This window comes from Cyanistes caeruleus, chromosome 17 (genome assembly GCF_971803275.1).
Source record: "Cyanistes caeruleus chromosome 17, bCyaCae1.hap1.1, whole genome shotgun sequence".
Taxonomy (NCBI): Eukaryota; Metazoa; Chordata; class Aves; order Passeriformes; family Paridae; genus Cyanistes; species Cyanistes caeruleus.
The window spans coordinates 8189704-8211767 of NC_141717.1; the positions used below are offsets into that span (position 1 = coordinate 8189704).

Below are 22064 nucleotides of genomic sequence, written 5' to 3' on the forward strand. Positions count from 1 at the left end.
TAATGGTAACAAAGATCAGTTGACAGCTCTTTTTTTTAATGGAATGGGACCCAACCCACACCAGATTCAGGTGTGATGGATCTCCAGGTGCTCTCCAGGTCAGCAGTACTTGTTGAGTGTCTTTTACCAATTGTCTTTACAAATCTCATGATATTCTGGTCTTTACCTGAAGCAGTAAATAGCAATCAGGTGTTGGTCTAATAGAAATATTTACCCAAGGTTAGCCAAGTCTGTTGATGCAGAATGTCTACAGTGCCTGCTAGTCTGCTCTATTTGTCCAGTTTGGACTGGAATTTTCCTTTTTCAGCAGCTTAGATCCTCTGCAGCATTCAGAGATTAATTTTCATGCCCTCCCAGCCTCTGACCAGGTGTTACCTTGCCCCTCTTGATTGAAATCCTGCCTGGATTGAGCTCAGTGCATCTCCCACCCTCTGTGGAGTTACCTGCTGTTTCTACATTTGAAGGTGTGTAACTTTGCTGGTCAATATTTCTATTCCTGTCTGCAGACTTCTAATTGCACCTTTGATTCCTCAGCCTTCCCAGCTGGGTGCCTGGTCTCTGTGGCTCAGATCTGCACTCTTTTGCCCTTTTGCTCCTCCAGCTCATCAGTTTGCTCCAGTTCAGTGGCCTCTGTGGGTGAGCATCTACAGCAGAGGCCTTTGTTGTGATATCCAGGCATCTCCTCTTGCCAGCCATGGAGTGTTTGGGTTAGAAGGTATTTTATAATAATGTTTTGGGGTTTTCTTTTCTCCTAATAACCCTCTGATCTACCTGCTAGCATTTCTGTCCTGCTGCTCCTGGTCTGTGAATGCTGTGTGAGTCAATTCTTTTGTGCACATCTGTATCACAAAGCCTCTTGTCCACGCCAATCCTTTCAGGAGCTGCTGGTACCTACAAAAACACAAATCCCAGCTACACTTTTGTGCCACAGAGGCCACTGAGATTCCTTTTGCCCTTTACCAACAGAGTGCATGTTTTAATCCATCCTCTTCTGTAAACATTTTAGGCACTAAGCTTATTGCCGTATCCAGAACTCCTGGTTCTTCAGACTGATTTGACTGCAGCCTTGTCCTGCCTGGCTGTGGGTGTGCATGTGCTGTGTGCATCCTCAGGTGCATGACCTGAGTCAGTCTCCTGAAGCCTCAGTTCAGAAACTGATGTGTTTTACCCTGTACTAATGGATTGCTCCAATTCCCTTGTGTGCGTGTATTAAAGCAGCCCTGAGCAGGGAGAAGTGGGCAGAGCTGGAAACTGCAGCACCAAACTTCTTCCCAACTGGGACTGGTTTGCTAATAGAATTAATAAGCTCCTTTGCTCATTCTGATTTCAGTTTACTCCAGTAATGGCATAGATTGGATGGAAAGGCAACTGGTAATTAGCAAGTTTACTGACCACTGCAGCACGTTAAGTATTTGTAATTAATTGCAATACTGCTGCTGCCATGTGCATTTTGGGAAAAACCCAGATGTTGCCCATGTCACCAGGTAGATTGGATGACTTTGGTTTTGGTTTGGGGCTTTTTTTTTTTTTTTTTTTTTAAATTGGGTCTGTGGTGCTTTGGCAGCACTTTCAACACTGACAGGCAGGCTGAATCCTGAGTTATGAAGAAACTTTGGCTTAATGTTTTCAGTAAACATGAGCCTCAGGTTTTTGTTTTTTTTTTTGTTATGAAATCTAGATGACTTTCTGATAGCTTTTAATTGTTTCAAATATGTTTTTTTAGTTTCAGAGAAGACTGTAACTGACTTGGAACTCCTACCAAACTCTGGCAGAACCTTGCTGGGAGGGAAAGCTCATTTCTATTTACAATGTGCAAAGCTGTGTGTTGTCTTACCTGAATTTAAAGAGAGAACTTTGGTCTTACTCCCCTGTCTAAGAATGCTTCTCTGTCTTTACTGGTTCACTAAAAAATACTGTCAATGCTGGAAAATAGGCTAAACTAAATGAAGAGCTACCAGTACTCAGGCTTAGCTTATTATGGTGATTCTTTGTTTACTAATTGCCAATATTTCTGCAAAACACTTGTAATGGGTATTTCCGTGGCCAGATTGAGAGACAGGATATGCTCAGGAGCCTCTGCTGAAATTACATAATAATAGCATTTATCAGCTTTTCTACAGGTTGGCAAAGCAACCAGAAAAGAGCTACTGCAATGAGACCAAGCTAAGATACCCTGCAGAGATGCTGAAATGATCATTTCAGAGCAGCTTTCACTGCAGCCTTTTCCTTAGAGGTGACTGAAGGACAAAAGTGGAGACTGGCAGGAGGAGAGAGCAGCCTGAGCACCAAGCCATAAAGTGTCCTGAGAGATATTTGGAGGACTAAGACTTGAGGCTGTCACTGCAGGTTTCCTTTCCTACAGCTACTGCCCTGCACCTATCACACAGCAGATAAAGAGCTGCTGGGGGCACAGGCTCTGTCCTGGTTCTGTGCAGGGCTTGATGTAAACCAAGCTGGGTTTCCTGTCATGAAGAGCTTCACCACTAAAGTTTCTGCATAATTAATAGCCCCCAAGAGTAAGAATCAGATTTTTCCTCTACCTACAGTTTTAAGCTGTGTGCACTAAAAGAAATGCAGAAGTTTACTCTGAATTGAAGACACTTATTTCTGAATGTCTACCCACAAGAAGATTTTATCTGTGCATTTGTGTCCCATATTTAATGTTAGGTTTTTATAGAAATAGGTGTTACAAATATTTTCAAGTAATCCCATTTTATTGTTAGAGTAGGTAGGGTAAAATCTGCAAAAGGTACGTGGGAGAACATGGGCAAAAGCCATTTGTCAGGCTTCTGGGCTCATTTTCTGTTAGTTTGCTTCCTTTCATTTGATATGAAAGTGGTGTAAAGTGCAAAAGAATCAGATCCATTTAGGGAAACTAAACACATTCTTCATGTTGGCCTCTGGGACAAAGAAATCATTTTCTTTGAGCAGAGAGAAAACTCAAAAGTTCTGTCAAGTCCTACACTAAGAATTTCGAGCATTCTTGTTCAGTTATCCTACTTTTGCTTGGGAGCTGATTTTGGCTTCATGTGCTTGTAATTGAAATTTGATGTTGTTCATATTATAATATCGTTGGTATGCAAAATGGCACACACTGACTGTTTGATTTGTAAATGGCTGCTTTAAAATGGATGATCTTGAATATTAATGAAGCAGGCTTTCAAACAAATTGCCATTTTCTTCTCCTTCTCCTGTCCCTTTTTTTATGTAGGTACAAAGGGTTCGACAGTATGGAAATTATGAAAATAAGCAAATTCATTTCATCAAGTGCACCATTAATTATTCATTAACTATTTGAAAAGCAACATCTCAGCTCTGTGTGTGTTTATATATACTGTCATTCACCATCTACTCCATATAATATTCTCTGTCTTGGTTTCAGTAGGTGTTCATTATTAATTTTTATCATAACTTAGTCAAAAGACTGTGGTTCCCTTCATCAGATGCTTTTGAACTGATGAGACCATTGCTGCTCCTGTTCTAACTACAGGGGCATCTCAAGTGATGTTATGTGCAGTGCAAGCCTTTTATCAAAGCAGGATACAACACATCTTCACAGCTACATTAAAGTTGCCTTCATACTTAAACTGAACATTCAGTTCATCCTGTGCACCCTGTTCTGTAGAGCAGATTTGTTTCATTCCACATTGATTTATATTTTCAGAAATCTGTATTCCAGCCCTGAAGATTAGAAACTGAATTGCAATGAACTTCTTCAAAAAGTCTGAATTCTGTCATGTAATGAAGTAAAAGAAAAAAAATGAAGTAGAACTTGTTTAAAAGCAAATTATGAAATATCCATGAAGGTTATGATTTCATTACTAATAACAAGGCATAAAAATGAAAAAATCAGCACAGCAAACGGCTTTTAACTCCTGGATGGATTTCAGTAGACTGTCCTAAGCAGACCCAGTGTTGCTTTGACTGTAAATCCAGGTGTGAGATCTAAGGATGTCATTCTGAGAACCTTTGTGAGCTGGTTGGCTTTTCTTGGGGCACTGAAAGTGTTATGTACTTACAAGTGCATGTAAGACTTATGGAAGTGGATTTTTTGACTCTTGCTGGACTTTCAACATTATTATTTTGACCTCATCTCACAGAATATAAGCTTCTGACCTGAGGATTCTGAGTGTCATGCAATTAGATGCAATTGAAAATCAGTAATGTCTGAATAAGTGATGTTGAAAAAATATTATCAAACATCCAATCAGATGATGAAATCATACACTGTGCTAAGCAGGAGGAGGGGAGGCCATTATCAGCAAAAGTTGTGCAGCTTTCAAAGAGAACAGATGCCCAAAGACAAAGTTGATAATAAAACCAGAAGCATCCCAATCTATGTAATTTATTCACTTTACTAAGCTCTTGATCCAATTTGCCATATGCTATGGGATATAAATTTCGAGTATATGTTCTGTTTTCTCTTATGCACTTATCATTACACAAAAATATGAAAAACTTCACCAGGAGAATGTTAAGGATCTGGTGAGAGCAAGGACATTCCAGAAGTTCCTCCTTTGATTATAACATGGCTCACTGAGCCTGAATTTGGCAGCTTGGGTTGGTGGGGTGTTGTAATTGTTAATTGTTAATAAATTTTGATGGTAACAACTCTCTTGACCCTGAGGGCAGCAAAGGGAAAAGGAGGCTGGGATCTGAACCGACAATTTGCTTTTCCTGGTGAAAGCTCTTTGGGGAACCCAGAGAAACAGGGTGAAATATTGGCTCCCACTGTTTTCCCTGGGCTTGCCTGCATGTGAAGGTGGGCAGTGGTTCTGGCTCTGTGTGGCTGTGGTGGGAGGTGGCAGAGCTGATGCACCCACTGAGCTATAGAGGGAAGTTTGTGGCCATAAATAAACATTCTTGACTAGGAAGTCTGGAATCACAGAAGCAGTAGGAGTTTTGGGTAGTATCCTGTTCTGTCAGCTGAGTTAGCCTGCACTTACTAGACCTCTGCAAATCTGCTCTATCCAGATATCCTCTGCTTCACTTCCAGGGATGTTTCTCATCTGCAAATAAATATTTCTAGACTGTAATTCTCCAAATGCTAACTGGGGACAGCAGAATTGCTTTGTGTTTCATGTCCTGAAGAGACCTGCCTGTCACGGGTTTTTTGGAATATGGGAAAATCATGTAGGAATGGCAGGGAGCTAGAAGCTAATAGTGAAACTTGTTTATTTTCAAAGAATAACAGAACACTCAAAGTCAGACAATCTAGAGATGTGTTCAGAATGCATAATTCAGCAAACACTAAGGAATGAGACTTGAAATATGAAGAAACAAAGCCTGGAGTTAAGTTAAATATCCAATTAAGCTATCTGCTTGGCTGCAAAACATCATCCTGACAGACAATTTGTTCTGGGCAAGTCAAACATTTCAGCTATGAATTTATACAGGGCAATTAAAGAAACTAATCTATATTTGATGTGAAGAAGTGGTAAATTGGAAAGCTTTGGAATTAATATGGAAGTTTAGACTGTGTGGACTTCCCTGCAGTCTTGCCACAGTGTGGGGAAGGAAGTACTGATTTTCTAGATGGTCCTGTAGTACCATTCTAGCAGGACAGTGCTACTGATTTCTGATTAATACTGGAGGTGCTGAGTGCCAACTCAATTTTAATAGCCAGACACAAAAGAAGCATGCACAAGGTTACAGATAATATGTGGCATAGACTTGCAAATTGTAGGATTGCTTCTGGCTCTCAGATGTGCTGCTCAGTTGGTGGCTGGACCCTGCTGGCAGTGCTGAAATCAGCAGCAGCATCTTCCCCCTGCAGCAGGGCCAGCTGGGGCTCCCCAGCAGTGTGGGGCAATTTGGATTTTACCAACCCAAGGCTGATTATCTGTGGCTGGCCCAGGGCTGCTTCTGCCCAAATGAGAAGAGCAAAGGGAAAGATTGTGCTGAGGGGGCATCCCAGAGCTACCTGTGAACCTCCAGCTGCTTCTAAAGGAAGCAGGAACAAGAAACAATTGGAGGAATGAGAAATGGCAGTATCTGTTTCTGTAGGACTAATTTCAAAAATTTGGAACTTATCAAATGTTCAGTCTGAATGCATATGTTACTGCTGTTGCATTTGCATGCTAAGTGTTACAGAATGCTCCTAACTTTCTCTTGAAAAAATGTCTGTTATTAATTTTTATGAGATTACTGTTTATATGAGGACTCTATAGAACTGAGAGCCTATTGGTTCTTTCAAGTATTGTTTCTTTCTGCTTCATTTGACTCCTCTTTCACTTAAGAAACTGCTCTTGATTCCTCAACTTCTAGTGAATAAAAATTTTGCATATATGGGAAATTCAGGGCATGGCCTCCCTGTCTAAGCTGTAAAATACATGGTACAGCATTATTCCTAGTACATAAATAACTAGGCTTCCTCTCTCTTCCCCCCTGCCCCTACTTTTGCTCCATGGGTTTCACCAACCTGTTCCATTCCTTATCCCTGCAATGCCAGAAACACTGAGAATGTTGAAAAGGCTATGATATTTCTACAGATAATATTATCTTATTGTTCACTTGTGTTCCTGGAAGCAAACCTTCCACCCTGACTCCCTCTCCTCAAATATATCCTGATCCTAAAAATGGATTTTAGCCTTTTGAGGTGTGGAGAACTGCATTTGTGCTGATAACTTGTCGATATGGCAAGTTTAAGTTTAATACAAGCTGGAATTGCTGTGCTCTATGAAGGTCTTGAAAAGCAGAATTTATAATGGAAGTGGCAACTGACCAATAGGTAGAGAGGTTATTGAGGTATTGCTATAATAAATTATTTTGACTTTATGAAACGGTGACATAAAGAAAGCCCATTTGGTTTTAGAGCATAATTATCCCACTATTCTACTCTCTAAATTTTGTTTTACTGCTTTCTCCTAAAATAAATTTTATTACAACCATAAGCATATCAAGCCATAAAGCAGTCTGTCCCATGGGCAAATGTTTGCAGTTAGGGTGTGAGCTCTGTGTGTGTAAGACAAGCCTTATATTATGTGACATGTGCAGGGACCATAAACTGCACCAGTGCCTGAAAACCTTAATGTACCACCATAATCACAGTTCAAAAGTCTGTAGAGGTTTTCCCATTAAACCATTGCTGAACAAGCATATTCGGTACACGGAGCACAGCTGGAAGACCTATTTCCTTAGAGTTTGGGAAAGGAAAACAAATAACTGTGGGGTGTTTTTTTCTTTTTAGTTCATTGAATTAATGAACTAAATGGTTCTGTGAAGTTGCATCCACAGTTCCTTGAAACAGCATGTTTAATATTTTATTCTGGACTGGCAGTGACCTGAAGACCTGAAGTCCAACTATTCATGGCATTCAAGTTGCTGGTGCTTATCCTTCGTGCAGCACCGCATGGGTCGGGGTCCGTGAGCTGCTGTTTCCACTGTCTCCTGCTCAGGTGGGGCTGCTCCCCTTGGGTTTGGAGGGGTCACACTGCTAAATCAAAGCAGATGCCAAACATCCAGATAGGCAGGTGGTCAGGGGGTGAACCTGGTGCTGTAAAGATGCAGATCTATGTTTTGTTGTAACTTGAAAATGGCATGTTGGCTGAGGAAATATTTTCGGTTCCTGTGCACATTGCAGCAGAAATATTACCCATTTTTGAGAAAATTTATAGGTATTGTAACTTGTTTAGTCAATATGAATCTTCATCTGGTTTCCTGATTTTTAGCTGTGTTTTTCTTTAATAGTTCTGGTTTAAGAGCTGAAGGTGCCAGCAAGGGTTGAATCCCTATGGTGACTGGAGATGTGCCATTAGCAAACACTGCTTGTCACTTCTTTCTGTTTATTAATTTCTGACTCATTGGAATAATCTCTCTGTGGGTAAGGATCATTTCAAAACAATAAAGATGGGCAATAATTTGCTTGGAAGACTTAGCCTAGTTATGTTCATGCAAGCAGGGAATGCCAGATAAAGAATAATAAGGCTCTGCTGTAACAAGATGCTGAAGTTCATGATTAGCTTGGCCACACAAGAGCTCTCAGGTGCACTCCCAGCCCAGCTCTGCCCAGGACAGCCTCTGCTTGCCATCAGGCCCCGAGCCCTGCACTCTTCATGTGCCTTTGTGCTCAGGATGATTTTAATTATTGCTTTCCCCACTAGGCTCTGCCTGGGGAAAATATTAGTATTAAATGTTATTTTGCAGCAGGCACCTTCTCAGTCTGCCCAATTTTCTTTCTAAGGTGATAAGAGTGGTGTTAATCTCTGGCTCCTCCAGGGCTCCAGTCCCCAAATACTCCTCCCTTAGATCTCGTTTTCTGTGGCATACTGGCTGCATCTACATGTGGATGCTCCATCATAAGCACCCCTCCCATGTGCTGCATGCCCTGAATTGTGGCTGTCGACTTGTTCTGCCTCTGCAATGGCTCCTCTGCATCAGCCTGAGTGAAATACCTCATACCTATAGTGCTACCAGTGTGTGACTATTCATATTGATTAGACAAAATGATGAAGCAGGTAGAAAAAAGGAAAGAGATATCAGTGATGCCAGCTGTCTCCTGGGTGTGATGGAACACACTTCAGAGCTCTTCCCCTCCCCCTGATCTCCAAAGGTTTCAATTAAGGGACAAATCATAGGCAACTCCTGTACTGCACCATCTACAGAAATAACTTATACCTGTGAAAAATATTTATTCACTGTTCTGGTGATTATGAATTCATGTTGTGATGGATTCTATGCACCTGAGAAGGAGTTGAAGTACACTGATATTAACTGTATATTTAAAGGCACTATTAATAACAAGCAGTAAAATCTTTGCAACTCACAAAAAAAAAAAAAAAAAAAGGGAGAGGACTGAGGTGTTATGGAATATCTATCACCTAAAGAAGATAAACCCTCTTCCCTCTTTATTTACATATCAATAGATTCTACCTAAAGCTTGTTTGCTCGAGTTAATTCCTGTGAGGTGGGAGAGAACTAACAGGCTGCATGTGGACCACCTCACAAGGCAAATACATTATTCATGGTGGGGTATTGACTTGTGTACTACATTGCATATGCTCTGCCTTAAATCTGGAAAGGCATCATTTATCAGCTTGACATTTTCTAAACCTTACCAAGCACTCTAATCACTGGTTGCCTGCTCTCACTGGGCTTTAGCTGGGCATTTGACCTTGCCAGCATTCCTGCCTTTCTTTATCAGGAAGATTGTGTTTGAAAGGGGTAATCTGTAAAGGTAGCCTTTAATGATTAATGTCATGAAAAAAAAAAAAATAAGGGAAGATTCTAGGGAATACGTTCAACATTTTTCAATTAGAGAACTGGTAACATTTTAATTAAATATCAGAAAGTTGGTCGATTAGATGTTATCCCTTTCAAAGATGTTAGGTTTCCCCTCCCTGCACTCCCTGCTTTCACAGGTTAATCTAGGGAAATTGGTCTTTCCTGGGAATTAAAGTGAATGCACCGCTGGCAACATTTTCACAAATTCAGTAGTGGTGAAAACAGTGAATTCCCAGCTTGGATCTGCCTTGTTCAGTTCAGGCAGGTGATGCAGCCTGCTCACCTGAGGACAGCTTTGGGAAACTGGAACGTGGGGGAGAGAGGCCAGAGACAGAGGGAACATCATCCTGCTGAAAACCCACCCCTTCAAGTTATGTTGGCTCCCTCCTGCAGCAATCCTGGCTACTGGAAATGAGTGTGAGCTGGAATGCTTCCAGGAAAGATCCTTCACATCCTGCATTGTGCCCTGTCTGGAAGGAAGCATTTTGTGTGAAGACCTCAAAATTTATCAGGATCCAGATGGAATTTGGGGAAGGAAGGTATAGTTACCCAACTTCCAGATTCTTATACCCCCGTCTTAAACGGCTTCATCCACTGTTTAAAGTGTGTTGTAATCTCTTAATTATTGTAGGAATTAATATGAGAATGAAATTACTTTGATTTTTAATTTTTTTAATACATGCATTTGAACATATGAAGAAAGTTTCCTGCTAGGGCTGTCCTTTTCTCCCTTATGTTTCATGGTTTATCTTGAAACAGAAACATGTCTGATACACAATTGTAACCGAAGCACTGCTTGCTTTTTTTCCCTCCATTTGGTTACTTAAGGGGAAAAGTATGCCAAGATGATCTATTGTGGGCAGTTAAGTAAATCCAGCACCAATTTGTATTCTGCACTTTTATCAGTAGAACATTTCTCATGGCCTTATCAGGGCAATTTAAAAATATGCAAACTATTGTCAGGTTCCATGGAGAAGAACAAAAGGATGGCTGAATAATTCAACGTGAAGCTCTAGCGGTGGGTCTGTCTCCAGCTCTGCCATTTTTCACCATGCTGTGTATAAATGACTGTCTGCTCAGCCCTAGTCTTAGATGTTGACCTTCCTGTACTGACAAAGAGATTCCTTACTCCTCTGACAGTAACCTTTTCAATGTGATCGCTTCTGTGCCATACAGTATTAATGGAGCCACAATGAATAATAAATGCTTTTCAACACAGCCTGCTTGTTTCAATTAGATCATTGGATTTCCCAGGAGTGGCTCCCATTTATTGTCAGGTGTGATGTAGATACTCCTGCTGGCGAGTACAGCCTGCTGTTGAAGAAGAAAAAGTAAATGGCTTTGCTTGAACATCAAAGGATACTGTGTGACAGATAATAAAGACTTTCATGGATTGATGCTTGCCATGCAGATATACCTTTGTATGGTGGAGTATGTGAAACAGAGCAGGGATTTTGGACCAAATATATGTGGAATCTCCAGCTGAACAGTGCTAACCTTTGTGCAAGGTAGCTTGGATCTGAACCTCTAGCATGTATTGAAGATGAATAAACACAGAGTTGTATTTTTTTACTTTTTAGCACTGCAATGATCATTTCAGTAGATAGGACTAATCTGATATTTGAAGTGGTCAGGAACTAAAAAGCATTCATAACACTTTTCCAGCTATAAAAAAAAAGATTTTCCCGAAGTCTTTCTATAAACCCCAAAAAGCTTCCACCCTTTTTTGACATATTTGAAAGAAGGAGGAAATGAGAAACGTTTTGAGGTCAAAATAAAAAAAATTGAACTAGCATGTAGACTCCAGATAATTTAGAGGGCTGGAGATGCATTAATGGTGCTAAAGCTGTGAGGGAGGGTTATTGTTTCATTGCAGGGCTGGGTTGCCTTGGAGGAGCACATCCCACCAGGCATTTCCTCCAGGGCTTTGCAGAGATTTTGTGCTTCTGGGCAGCTCACTGATCCCAGCACTCCTGCCTGCTGGTGGGGATTCAGCAGGGCTGTAGGTGCAAAGTTGCACAGAACCAAGCAACTCAGATTTAGCTGAAATGGTGGGGGAGGGACTGTCAAACGTTATCCAGCACTTCAGACTCCAAACTGATGTGGCTCCACACCAAAATAAGTGATGCCTGGGAGTATGGGTGCCTTTGCTGTCTGCAGAACAGAATCCCTTGTGATGTTTCCATCAATAAACATTGGGCAGAAGGGTGAAAACCTGTGCATCTCTCACCTAGCTTTAATTATGTTTTGACTTAGATTGAATTATTTATGCATTGCTATTAAACTATGATAAGGGAAAATTTTCTGTCTAGTTTAAGTAGCTGAATGAGCTATGGCCATTTATGACTTTTTTTTTTAGCTGATTAAAAAATCTGACAAACCTCTTAAGTGGGAATTTAAAATGAAGTCCCTGTGCTGATAGTTAAAGTTGTGTATTGTTAAAATCTCCTGCAGGATTCCTGTAGGCATTTCTCATAGGGTAATAAGCAGCCCTGATTCTCCTCCTGTGCAGCAGAACAAAAGCCCTGCTTTTATAGCTTCGTGCAGGGTTTTATGCTTGATAATAACATGAATTTGTTTCCATTGGCGAATTATGTTAGAAGAAAAATCCTGTTTTCTGGTATATCTTGCCTCAATACCTTGGCTGGCTGACTGCCCTGCAGGCTGCCTTGTAGGGCAAGAGAGTCTGCAAATAAACTAATCACGGTATTTTAGTGAATCTAAAATTATTTCTTTTCTTTTTTTTTTCCCCCCTCTCAAAAGTTTCTTGCAAAGGCAGTGTATTGTGGCTCTGTGTGGGGTTTGTTCAGCCTTTTCATGCTTCAGCCAGGGAATTGAATATTTTTTCTACACAGGAGGAAGAGCCATGGTGCTGAGGGCAATGACACAGGCTGGTGGCTGAGCTCCTCTCTTTATCTCCACCCTTCCTGAAGCTTGATTCAAGTGAGCAGCAGGTGTCCCAGCGGAGGCAGTGTGACCTGTGTGGCACAGACTGGTGTGTGTGTCTGTACTGCTGGCACCAGCACGCCCTGCTCCTGTCCTGACACTGCTGTTAAAGGCAGAGAATTTCCCTGAGTTTTGTCAGTGCTCCTGGCAGCTGTTGCTGAGGAACCTCGGGGCATCCCTCACCGTACAGCTCGTCCAGAGCACTGCCAGTGCTGGAAGAGGACGGGGCAGGCAGAGCTTCTCTCTGCACTGCATCTCCTCAGGGGCTCAGCCGAGACTTTGAAAAGCCTCCCTCCTCTTGGAAGGGCCAGGGCAAGCCTTGAGGGGAGTGGGGACAGTGTGGAGGTGGTGTGGAGGGGCTGACACCCAGGCAGGGTCTGAGCAGAGCCCCCGGCCTTCTCCTCCTCACAGGGCCGGGCAGCCTCTGCCTCAGGAGAAGGCACGGCCTGGTTCAGAGCCCCGAGAGCCTCTGCTGCCATTTCCCCCAAGGCTGGCAGCTAAACAGCGTGTTTCAAGAATGTGCTGTGCACTCCTGGAACTTCTGTGAGCCTTACTGAGTGCACTCACTGCATGAGTACACTGAACTGTGCCTCGCACTTTTTTACAGCATCTGTCCTCTATCCCAGCAGATCCTGAATGCTGCTTCTGCACGATAACTTCATTACCTCATGCCATCTTCAGTGTCTGGCTCTTGAGCTTGGAGACATGAGTGAGTGTTTTAAGTGAATATGAATATGTTTAAAGATGAGTATGTTTGAATATGCTTTAACTGAACATGCTACATTTGTGAGTGTAGCTGTGAAAGCACAGATATTCCCCTGCAGGGAAAGGCTGCTGGATCCTGCTCCCTTAGCTGTTGTCCAGTGATTGATCCAGTTAGAGATTATTTTTTTTTTAATGGTTGCAGGACATGATCAGATCACACCACCACATCTTTGCTAACACCTTGTCACTGTGTTGTTGTACGTACCTGTAACCTGTGATGACATCAAATATTCTCACATCCTGCAGGTATGATTCTGCCAAGAAACAAATCCAACAGCCATGGAAACAGCCTGACCACAGCCAAGGCATCCCTGAGCTGCTCCTTAGGAAGGATCAAAGCATGAGTGAGTTCAATCATCCTCAATCTGTGACCTGGGTATGTTTTAGTGGAACAGCTCCTGGCTGAACACAAAACTAACTCTGAAGGATCCAAGGATCCACAAGGATAACAGAAGACACACTTGGCATGTGATTTCCCTTTCAGTGAGACCAGGGCTGAAGTGATTGACATTAACTTATTGCTCTCCAGAAAGGTGTCTTAATTAAATTTACACTGAAAATTTTACAAAAGAAAAAAAAAAAAATAGGAGCAGAGAATGGTTTGAATTTTGTTTCATCTTTGTCATCACTCTTCTTCTTTCCATGTGTTTACTTATGACTATTCTTTTCTTTCTGGAATTTCTCCCAAATTCACTTTAGCCTATGAAATTTGTCAACATTTACTCAAAGGGGTGATGCAGCTTTACTGGGAGGAAGGGAAGCGCCAGGGTTGTTTGCAAGGTTGTTTTTGAACCAACCAGCCTTCTGTTTCTGTAATGAAAAAAAACAACAACCAAACAAAAATAAAATCCGAAATGGAGCGGCTTTAATTATGTTGCACATAGTAATTTGGCAGGGAAATAATTTTGAGGAAAAATCTACTCCCAGAGTGCCAGTGAGCCAAAAAAACAGGTAATGAAGAAAGAAGATTAAAAATGAGCATTGTTGTGAACATTCTTCAGCTCCTGCATGACAAAAACCAAAGTGATGAAATATAGATATACAAGCAGGTGAAGGCAGTTCATAGCATCTTTAGGTATACATCAGGCACTCTTTCTGTCATAAATTTTACAGCACCTTTTGCCACTCTGGATATTTAACTTGCAGATGAATTACTTCTGCTTGCATCAAATGCATCATATGTGGATAATATTTATGCAAATCACAAGCTGGTTTATTTTATGGTTAAATATTTGAAATAATGTCTTGGTACGGGTTTGATTTTCTGCCTTTGACTTGACACCATTCTTCTGGGGGAGAGGGTATTGGATGCATTCTGATAAACAATGCTGAAATGACAGATTTAGGCTTTAAATGAAATTGTGTTCCATAAACTGTGAAACAAAGAGTCATAACTTACCCTTAGCTACATACATTTCAGGGAAAATTATCTTTCATGCTTTGATCTACACTGTATCATTTTACTGAGTGGCCTCATGTGCTGTATCAATCAAATCCACTGAAGATGGGTGAGAATCTCATTTAAACTCAGAGAATACAAATCATAGATTCATCTGCCTGGTGGAAAGGAAAATGTTCCATGAATCCCAGCTTCTCCAATTACAACTGAATTATTTTTGTAAAACTCCAGCAAAGAAAACCCTGCAGTCCTGGTTCTCATGTATTTGTCTGTTTGTTTTGACTGCTTATGAGAGCCCTGCTCCAGGGCTGCCTGAGAGCCCTCAGCTCTCGTCCTGAACACCTCCCACCCTCCCTGTCCTTCTCCTGGACACCTGAGCCTGGGAAAAGCTTCAGTTTCCAGTTGCCATCCCAAAAGCCTGGGATGGCAACGCTTCAGTTTCCAGTGGGCTGGGTGTTTTGAGCAGCCTATGCCCCAGGATGGTTGTCATGCCAGGCAGCCACACCACCTCCCTCTGTGCCTGGGGTGTCTTGGAGAGCTCACACCTGGAGGCTGTGTCAGATCAAGTAATTATTATGTGTCAGATCCAGTAATTATTATCACCCACACCCTGAGCAGGGGCTGGATCCACTGATGAGACAGGGGAGGGGAGGAGGCACATGAAGGAGGGATGCTGCCCCTCACCAAACCCGCTTGTTTGCTGGGGAATCCTTCCAGGTGCTGCTGCCAGGGAGCTCACCCCAAGCTCTGCAGCTGAAGGACTGTCCTCAAGGACTGGGCAAGTCCCCCAATAAATGATTTCAAGCTGCCAGTTCCCAAATTGTGATGCATTTGCTACAGTCTCTGCAGAGGGGAAGAAAACAGGAACAAAATTTGGTTCTTAGAACAGTGTTTTAGAGCTGGAGAGATGTGTTGCAGATGGGGAATCTTCATGCAGGGCAATGATTCTCTCTAAATACAGGTCTCTTTTCCAGTAATCACTTATTGTCTCTTGCTTGATATTTGTAGCTAAGGGTGTTGCCAGGGTAGTAAGGCTTCTGATGTGATAAATGTCATGCTGGAACTTCAGCCCCAGGCAAAATGAGATCATAGACTTGAGAGGAAAATACTATTTTTAAGAGCCAAATGTGGTGTGAATAAGTTGGAGGGGAGTTAACTCCTGGAAATGAACTCTGGGAAGCAGGAGCCCTTGCAGAGCTTGTGTCCAGCAACCTTTTCCCCTTCTATTTCTTCATCTGAAAAACAGATTTTAAATGGTAGTTGAGAAATGAGAACTTCTTTGGAAGAGCTGTGCTAGTTGCATTAGAAAGAAGAAATAAAACTATACCTCATTCCTCTTCCCCCAGGCACTGGTTTTCCTCATCATTATCAGCCCCAGCAGGGCTCCAGGGTGCTGGGCAAGAAAAGGCAGTGATTGTGTTCTGACAAGTGCTTGTGTGTGGTTGTAAACTGATAAAGATGAAAATACAGATCATGTCTGCGTTCTAACAGGGTTTAGGCATCCATCTTCCTGCCACCTACTTTTGTCAACAAGACAACTTGCAAAGGTTATTTAGCCCACTAAGCCTCTGTGTTCAGCTGCTCTGCCTACAATTACCTGCTGAGATGATCTCACAGGAGGTTTTACAGGTGTGGAGGTCTAGATTCTGAAACATGTAATCTGTGTCTCATGGAGTCCCTCCCAGCATCCTCCACCCTCTACTTCACCTTGTCCCCAATTTCCTGGCCATTCCTGATTTGGAAGAGGGAAGGTTTAGAAAAAAAGTAGAGAAATGTGATTTTGAAGCTGCATGTACTTTTCACCTTTCTGTGTTCTTATTTTAAAATTTTTATCAAATTTACTGCAGTTTTGTGTAGAAGGTGATGCCTGACTATGATATACCAAATTGGTCACACAGTGTTGGAGCCTGGGATTCTGTAGGCAAGAGACTGGGCTGTAGGAAAGCTGCTCTACTTTTTCTTCCTGCTTCAAATACCATTGCTCTCTTGCACAAGCTTGCTTGTGCCAAGCTCACAAGGACAGGAATGGTGTCCCTCTCTAAGGTGTCTTTCCCCAGTCTGTTCTTAGTGACTCTTCAGTCCCTCATTTCCTTGCTCTAGACACCTGCAGGAGATAAGTGGGACAGTCTGGTCCAGGCTGCTTTGATTCTGCCTACAGGTCCGAGACAGTCTGAAATGCAGACACACATTTTTCATTCTTGAACTTTCCCTTAAGAAGTGCAATTTTTATTTCTCTCAGATTTGTAGTAGCTTTTCCTGCCCATGTCTCTGTCTTGATGTCTTGCTGGGCTCCTGTTCTGTCTCCTGTGGAGCTTGGGAGCTGCTAAAGCAAAGACAAGCCAACAAAATGATCTTGTGGGTTCCCTTCCCTGAGAGCTGTGCTGCCCATTCTCTGCTCACTGCCTGCTGTTAGCTTTAGGTAAAAGTATTTCTGATTAATATCCCTGCAGGTGAATCAGTCCCTAAAACTGCTGTGAAACAGCTATTTTGAAGTGTAGTTTGTGTTGCTTAGGATGCTCTCACGGCTTGGCTTCACTCTGCTCTTTTCATCTGCCTGGCAGGGCAAGGTCTGTGGTTTCAGGAAGACTGACTGAGTGACAGGTGCCCTGCAGGATAAACTGGGCACTGGAATAGTGTGGTACCCCACTGACCTTGCCCCAATCTGTGGAGAAGCTGGTTTAAGGAAAACATACAAGGCTGCTCTTTGACATTTTAAATTAATTAATTAACTAATTTTTGTTTAGGAGAAGGTTTGGAGGGGTTTTCACATTCTCCCTCTATCTCCTGTCCTTGGTTTTGGACTTTCAGGAACAAGGTTGTTCTACCCCTTCTGCTCTATTGTGTTTCCAAATCTAATTTTCTTTTCTTCCTTAGGGTGTAAGGGAGGGCTGTGTGTTGCTAATTAGCAATGGTTCTGAAATTGGCATTAAGCATGTTTGTTAGCAATCTGAAACCTCCAAGAATGTGTCCTTTTCCCCATGTGCCAACATGGGAACACCAGCAGGGACCCTGCCAGCTTTTAGCCTTGTCTTTTTATCCTGGGAGCTCCTGAGGCAGGTGTAAGCTCCTTGCTGAGGACTGTGCAATGCTCAGAGCAAGGAGACCCTGCGCTCTGAGACCTCCAGGTATTTTGTAGCATTTGTAACAAATCCCACAATTTTCACTCTTTCTGGAGGAGGTCAGTTATCATGTCCTCAGTTACCACAGAAAAGCTGTAGCAGCCACAGTGGGGCACATCCCACTGGGACCTGCTGTGGGTACACACGGATGCAGAAATCCTTTCCTCCTGGTTCTGGCTGCTTGTGCAGGAACCCCAAAATGTGCACACAGCCTATAGCAGCTGTCTGCATTTTGGCATGAGAACATGGATTTCAGAGCTGAGATAGAAATCCCATTTAAAATATACTAGGAGGGGAACATCTGTGAAAAAATCACAAGAACAACTTAAACATCTGCCCCTCTAGAGGGAAATTGCCCATTTTCTCATTTTATTTCAGATAAATCTGAGAGTGCTGCACTGTTTACATATGCAAATACAGATTTGAAATGGAAGAAGTGACTGATTAATTTAGCTCAAACTCTTAACACGTGCATTGTTTTTAATGTTAATTGAACATTTTGTTCACAGGGTTACTGATTTTTGCCACAGCTTAGCCTGTACCTTTAGGTGCTTTTGTACCTAATCTAAACCTCTGTCTTGTTCTGCTTCTGATGTTAAAGAAGTTATGCTTAATTCGGGTGAAGGGCACACTCTCTCTGTTTTTTGTGAGACTGTGAGACAAGGGAGAAGAAAGGGAAGAACAGAGGAATTCTCAGTCTTGGCACCTGATTGCTGGGCTCTCTTCAGTGGTTACTAATTTAAATACTGTGACTGTTGAAATAACTCTTTGTCATCAGTGCAGATGCTTTCTTGCTCTCATCTGTGCTTAGCTGGGAAAACCTGGACAGCTCTCCCATCATCTGGTGATTTCCAGCCTTGGCTGAATACACAAAGTCATAGTAATTCTGCAACATTTTAAAAGCCATTATCCTCAAGTTTTAAGGGGAATCAATACTAAAGTTTTCAACTTCAGAGTTTTTCCATTAGTTGTAAGTGAACTTGTAACTGGTGCTTGATAATTTTGTCTGTTCAGCTGGATAATGATTATTTTGCACAAACAAAAAGAGGGCTCAAATTTTCATTTAACCTTTCTTTTTTCATTTGTTAGCACTCTATAACTAAAATTCTTTCCTACATATCGCAAGGTGATTTGAAAGTGGGTCACCACAGAGCAAGTGTGTGATTAACTGATGGAAATACTGTGTTGCTGTAGTTCTCTCCTGCGTTTTTAGCAGCAATACATTTACAGGGTTTGGTTGTTTGCTCAGTCTGGGAGGAGACAGAGATTGCTGTGAACAGATGACAGGGTGTCACACTTGGTTTTGTATGTGAAGTACAACGTATTGTTAAAATTATGTCTTTAACCTATGTCTGTCTCTGCTTGTAACCACAGATTTCAATTATCTTACAAACACTGCTCTTTGTTCAGCTTATTCTGCCAGATGTAGAGATGTGCAAAAATACTCCTCTTTCAGGAGAGACAGCCAGAATTGTCTTTTTCTTGCAAACAAAACAATTCTTTCCGCTTCCCAGTATCAGGCTTTCTTAATTAGAGAAGAGACATTGCTGAAGGTCAAAGCCTGTGACACTCAATTTCACTCAGGCTGGGTGTTACCCAGAGGATTCACCAGCTTCAGCTGTCACAAAAATGCTTTGGCAGTGGAGGCAGAGCTGTCACTTTGCGTGCAAGAAAGAAAAAAAGGTGTATCACATTTCCCTGAGACACTGTGTGATTACTGCCTGTGCTTTGAAATCCTCACTTCTAAGTGGTGAACTTTTGGACTTTAGAAGTTGTGGGGATATTTGTTGTTGTTCTAAAGCAGCGTGATTTTTTACTTAGTGTTTTGTCTTTTCTGTAGCAAGACCAGCCATTAGTGGTGATCAAATATATACATACATTTGTGTGATACTGTATTTGGAGTGTTTTCACAGAAGTGAAACCTCTCCCACTAAACTTGGGTTTGAGGGAAAAGATATGTTTGCACCATAATAGGATGTAGAAGCAGAGAGCAGAAGTATAAGGCATGTGCAGACCTTAGAAATGGGAAGCTGTAATATGTTAGAACTTCTCTGAAAGTTTTGGGAGAAGCTTTGTCTTCACTCCCAGTGTGCATGGAACAGAAGGAGGGAGCTGCAGCCAGGGTGTGCACAGAATGGATGAGAGCTTGAGCTGTGCTGATTCACACCAGCTGAACCAAAGGCAGCTCTGTCTCCAGCTGGCATAAATGTGTGTTGGTCCATTTTTGTCTCATTAGGGTAAACCTATTATGTTCTTGAACACCTCCATAGTATCCCATTGATAATTTCAATATTATAATTAGGAATGTTTGTTGTAATTGCATAATGTCATCATATATATTTATAAGGTCTTTATTCTATCTGGCTAAGCCTGTGCCATCCATCCACCCAGAAAAAAAAACCAAGTGCACCTCTTACTTAAAAAACTTTTAGGGATTGTTATGGTTGTGGGTTAGCCCCAGAAGACAAATACTGTGCAGCCACTCGCTCCTCTTGTCCTTCCTGACACCCCTCTAGGGAGGAGAAGTGGGTGTGGAAGAAGTAAAACTCATGGATGGAGATAAGAGCAGTTTAATAATTGAAATAAAATAAAAGAAGATTTAATAATTGTGGCAGGAGTGCTCCCTTTGGTGGTGTGTGCCCCTGGGCCCAGCTTTGCAAGCTGACAGGATAAGGAAGAGGGGCATTGTTGCCCTGGGGGGTCAGACCAGCTCATCTTGTCCCAGAAAACTTTCATTGCCAAGGTGAGAAGTAGTCCAGGGCTGTTTGCTGGTGAGGAAGTAGGGTGACACAAGTCTGTTTCTGCAGAAAGCAGTGCCCTCGATGCTGTGTGTGTGTCCTCAGGCCTCAGCTGCCTGAGGAGAATCCCCGATTGGAGCCCCAGGCTTCATTCATACCTTGGGTGGAGAGTCCAGCAGCTCTTCCATCCCATGAGCATGCCCTGACTTCCCTGCTGAAGTGTGTAAAATACAGAGGTAACATTCAGCATATTGCAGAACTTCTATTGTTAACACAGCAGCAACTTTGGCTCAAGAAATATTTTCCATTGGACTATATATCCTCTTGAAAGTGAAGCTTGAATTAGGTGGAAAGCTTGCTTTCTGTTAATTAATTGCCTGTGCTAAAGTCAGCAAATCACTTCCATGTTTTTAAACTTCTTTTTTCCCCCCTCCTCAACTTTGTAACTGAAAATATTTCCAGACATCCTTTCTTGGTAGGGTTTTCTCTTTGGAGAGAAGTTTTTATTGCAAGATTCTCTTGCAAATACATTTTTCCTATGATCTCTAAATCATTTGGCATGTTTCTATCCTACTGTCAAAATGCAAAAGCTTAATATAGCTCTATCAATCTTACTTGTCTACAGTCATATATCTATATATCTATATATCTACATAAGCCAACTCATTTCTAGCAGCATAGCTTTCATCTTGAAAATTTCTCCTGTATCTCTGCATCTACCATTGCATTTCTTTTGAAAATGTGGCAACTATTTAACCTTCTTACTGCACCTAAAAAAGCACTTAAAGCTTGTCAGGGTAAGATGTGGACTTTATAAATATGAAATGTATCTACACAGAGAATAAAGCAAATATTTGGAGAAATAATTGGAGAAAAGGCAAAACTTTGCATCTTCCTGATGTAAATGTGGAACAAGTTCATAAGGAGTCTGTCACTGGCAAAACTCATAATTGAAGTTTTTTAAGCACTGTCAGAGTACCTCTACTTCTGGATTTATTGAGGAAATGTAAATATCAGCTTCATATCCACTCTTCCATTATATTTATGAAACTCTGGGCTAATACACAAAATTCCTATTTGTAGCTTTATTGGTTATTTTTCAAGATGTCTTTTAATCCTGCCAGTAGGTAGTCATAAAAGGTGTACTTTCTCTATGCCAGTGAGAATTCCTGCAGCTCTGGTTTTAATAAAATGTATAAACTAGAACAATATCAACAATATTGGTAGATTTAGTATCCTGGCACACGTTTGAAGTAAACATCCTAGGTATGAAAGGCATAAACCTTGTGTACATATATTTGTATTTTAAATGTCCTTGGAAGATAACCTTTGAGGAAAAAGTTGTTTGTGTAGTGATTGAGAAGCAGCCTGACTTCATCACAATGACTCTTGATAAAATTACTTTTTGCACAACACAGTGAACAAAAACCTAATTTAATTTGTTTTATGATGCATAGAGATGAGCTGGAATTTGTTTATTTCCTTTCCTGGTTCTTGACCACAGATGTATTTGGAGCAGTTAATCTTCCTTAGTTTTGCTGGACTTGTCCCTTGAACATGGAAAAGCTTTTTAATGTCTTTTCCCCCTAGTTTTTACTTCAGAAATGTGTGTGTATCGTCATTTTATGCAGAAGTCTCTTCTCCTATTTGGTTTTCATTTTTTGGTGGAAGCTGGTGCTGCTGGGAAAAAAAAAGTGAAATAGAATTATAATGTGTCAGAAGCTTCCTCCCTATATTGCATTGTATGCCCAGAAAAAGAGAACATTTATGTATGGTTATTGGTGTCCTAAATCATCCATTTGCATTTTCTTAGAAAGATGTGAAATTTAGCATTTTTTTAGGTTAAAAATATTTTCTTTTAAGTGTTGTTGGTTT

General features: G+C 41.5%; 1 protein-coding gene across 6 annotated transcripts in view; it reads left to right on the forward strand.

Annotated features, from left to right (window-relative positions):
- Window positions 1-226: 226 nt before the first annotated feature.
- The window catches only part of LOC111935982 (uncharacterized), a 188028-nt gene continuing 166190 nt past the window's right edge, over window positions 227-22064 (forward strand). The window contains exons 1-3 of one of the 6 annotated variants that reach the window (XR_015277445.1): window positions 227-464; window positions 12798-12877; window positions 13180-13896. The gene's annotated coding sequence lies outside the window, so the exon portion shown is untranslated. Of the gene's footprint in view, window positions 465-601; window positions 716-2109; window positions 5695-9615; window positions 9762-10185; window positions 10795-12302; window positions 12712-12797; window positions 12878-13179; window positions 13897-22064 lie in introns of those variants that run through there. The other 5 variants (XR_015277447.1, XR_015277446.1, XR_015277448.1 and 2 more) reach the window with 5 other exon arrangements.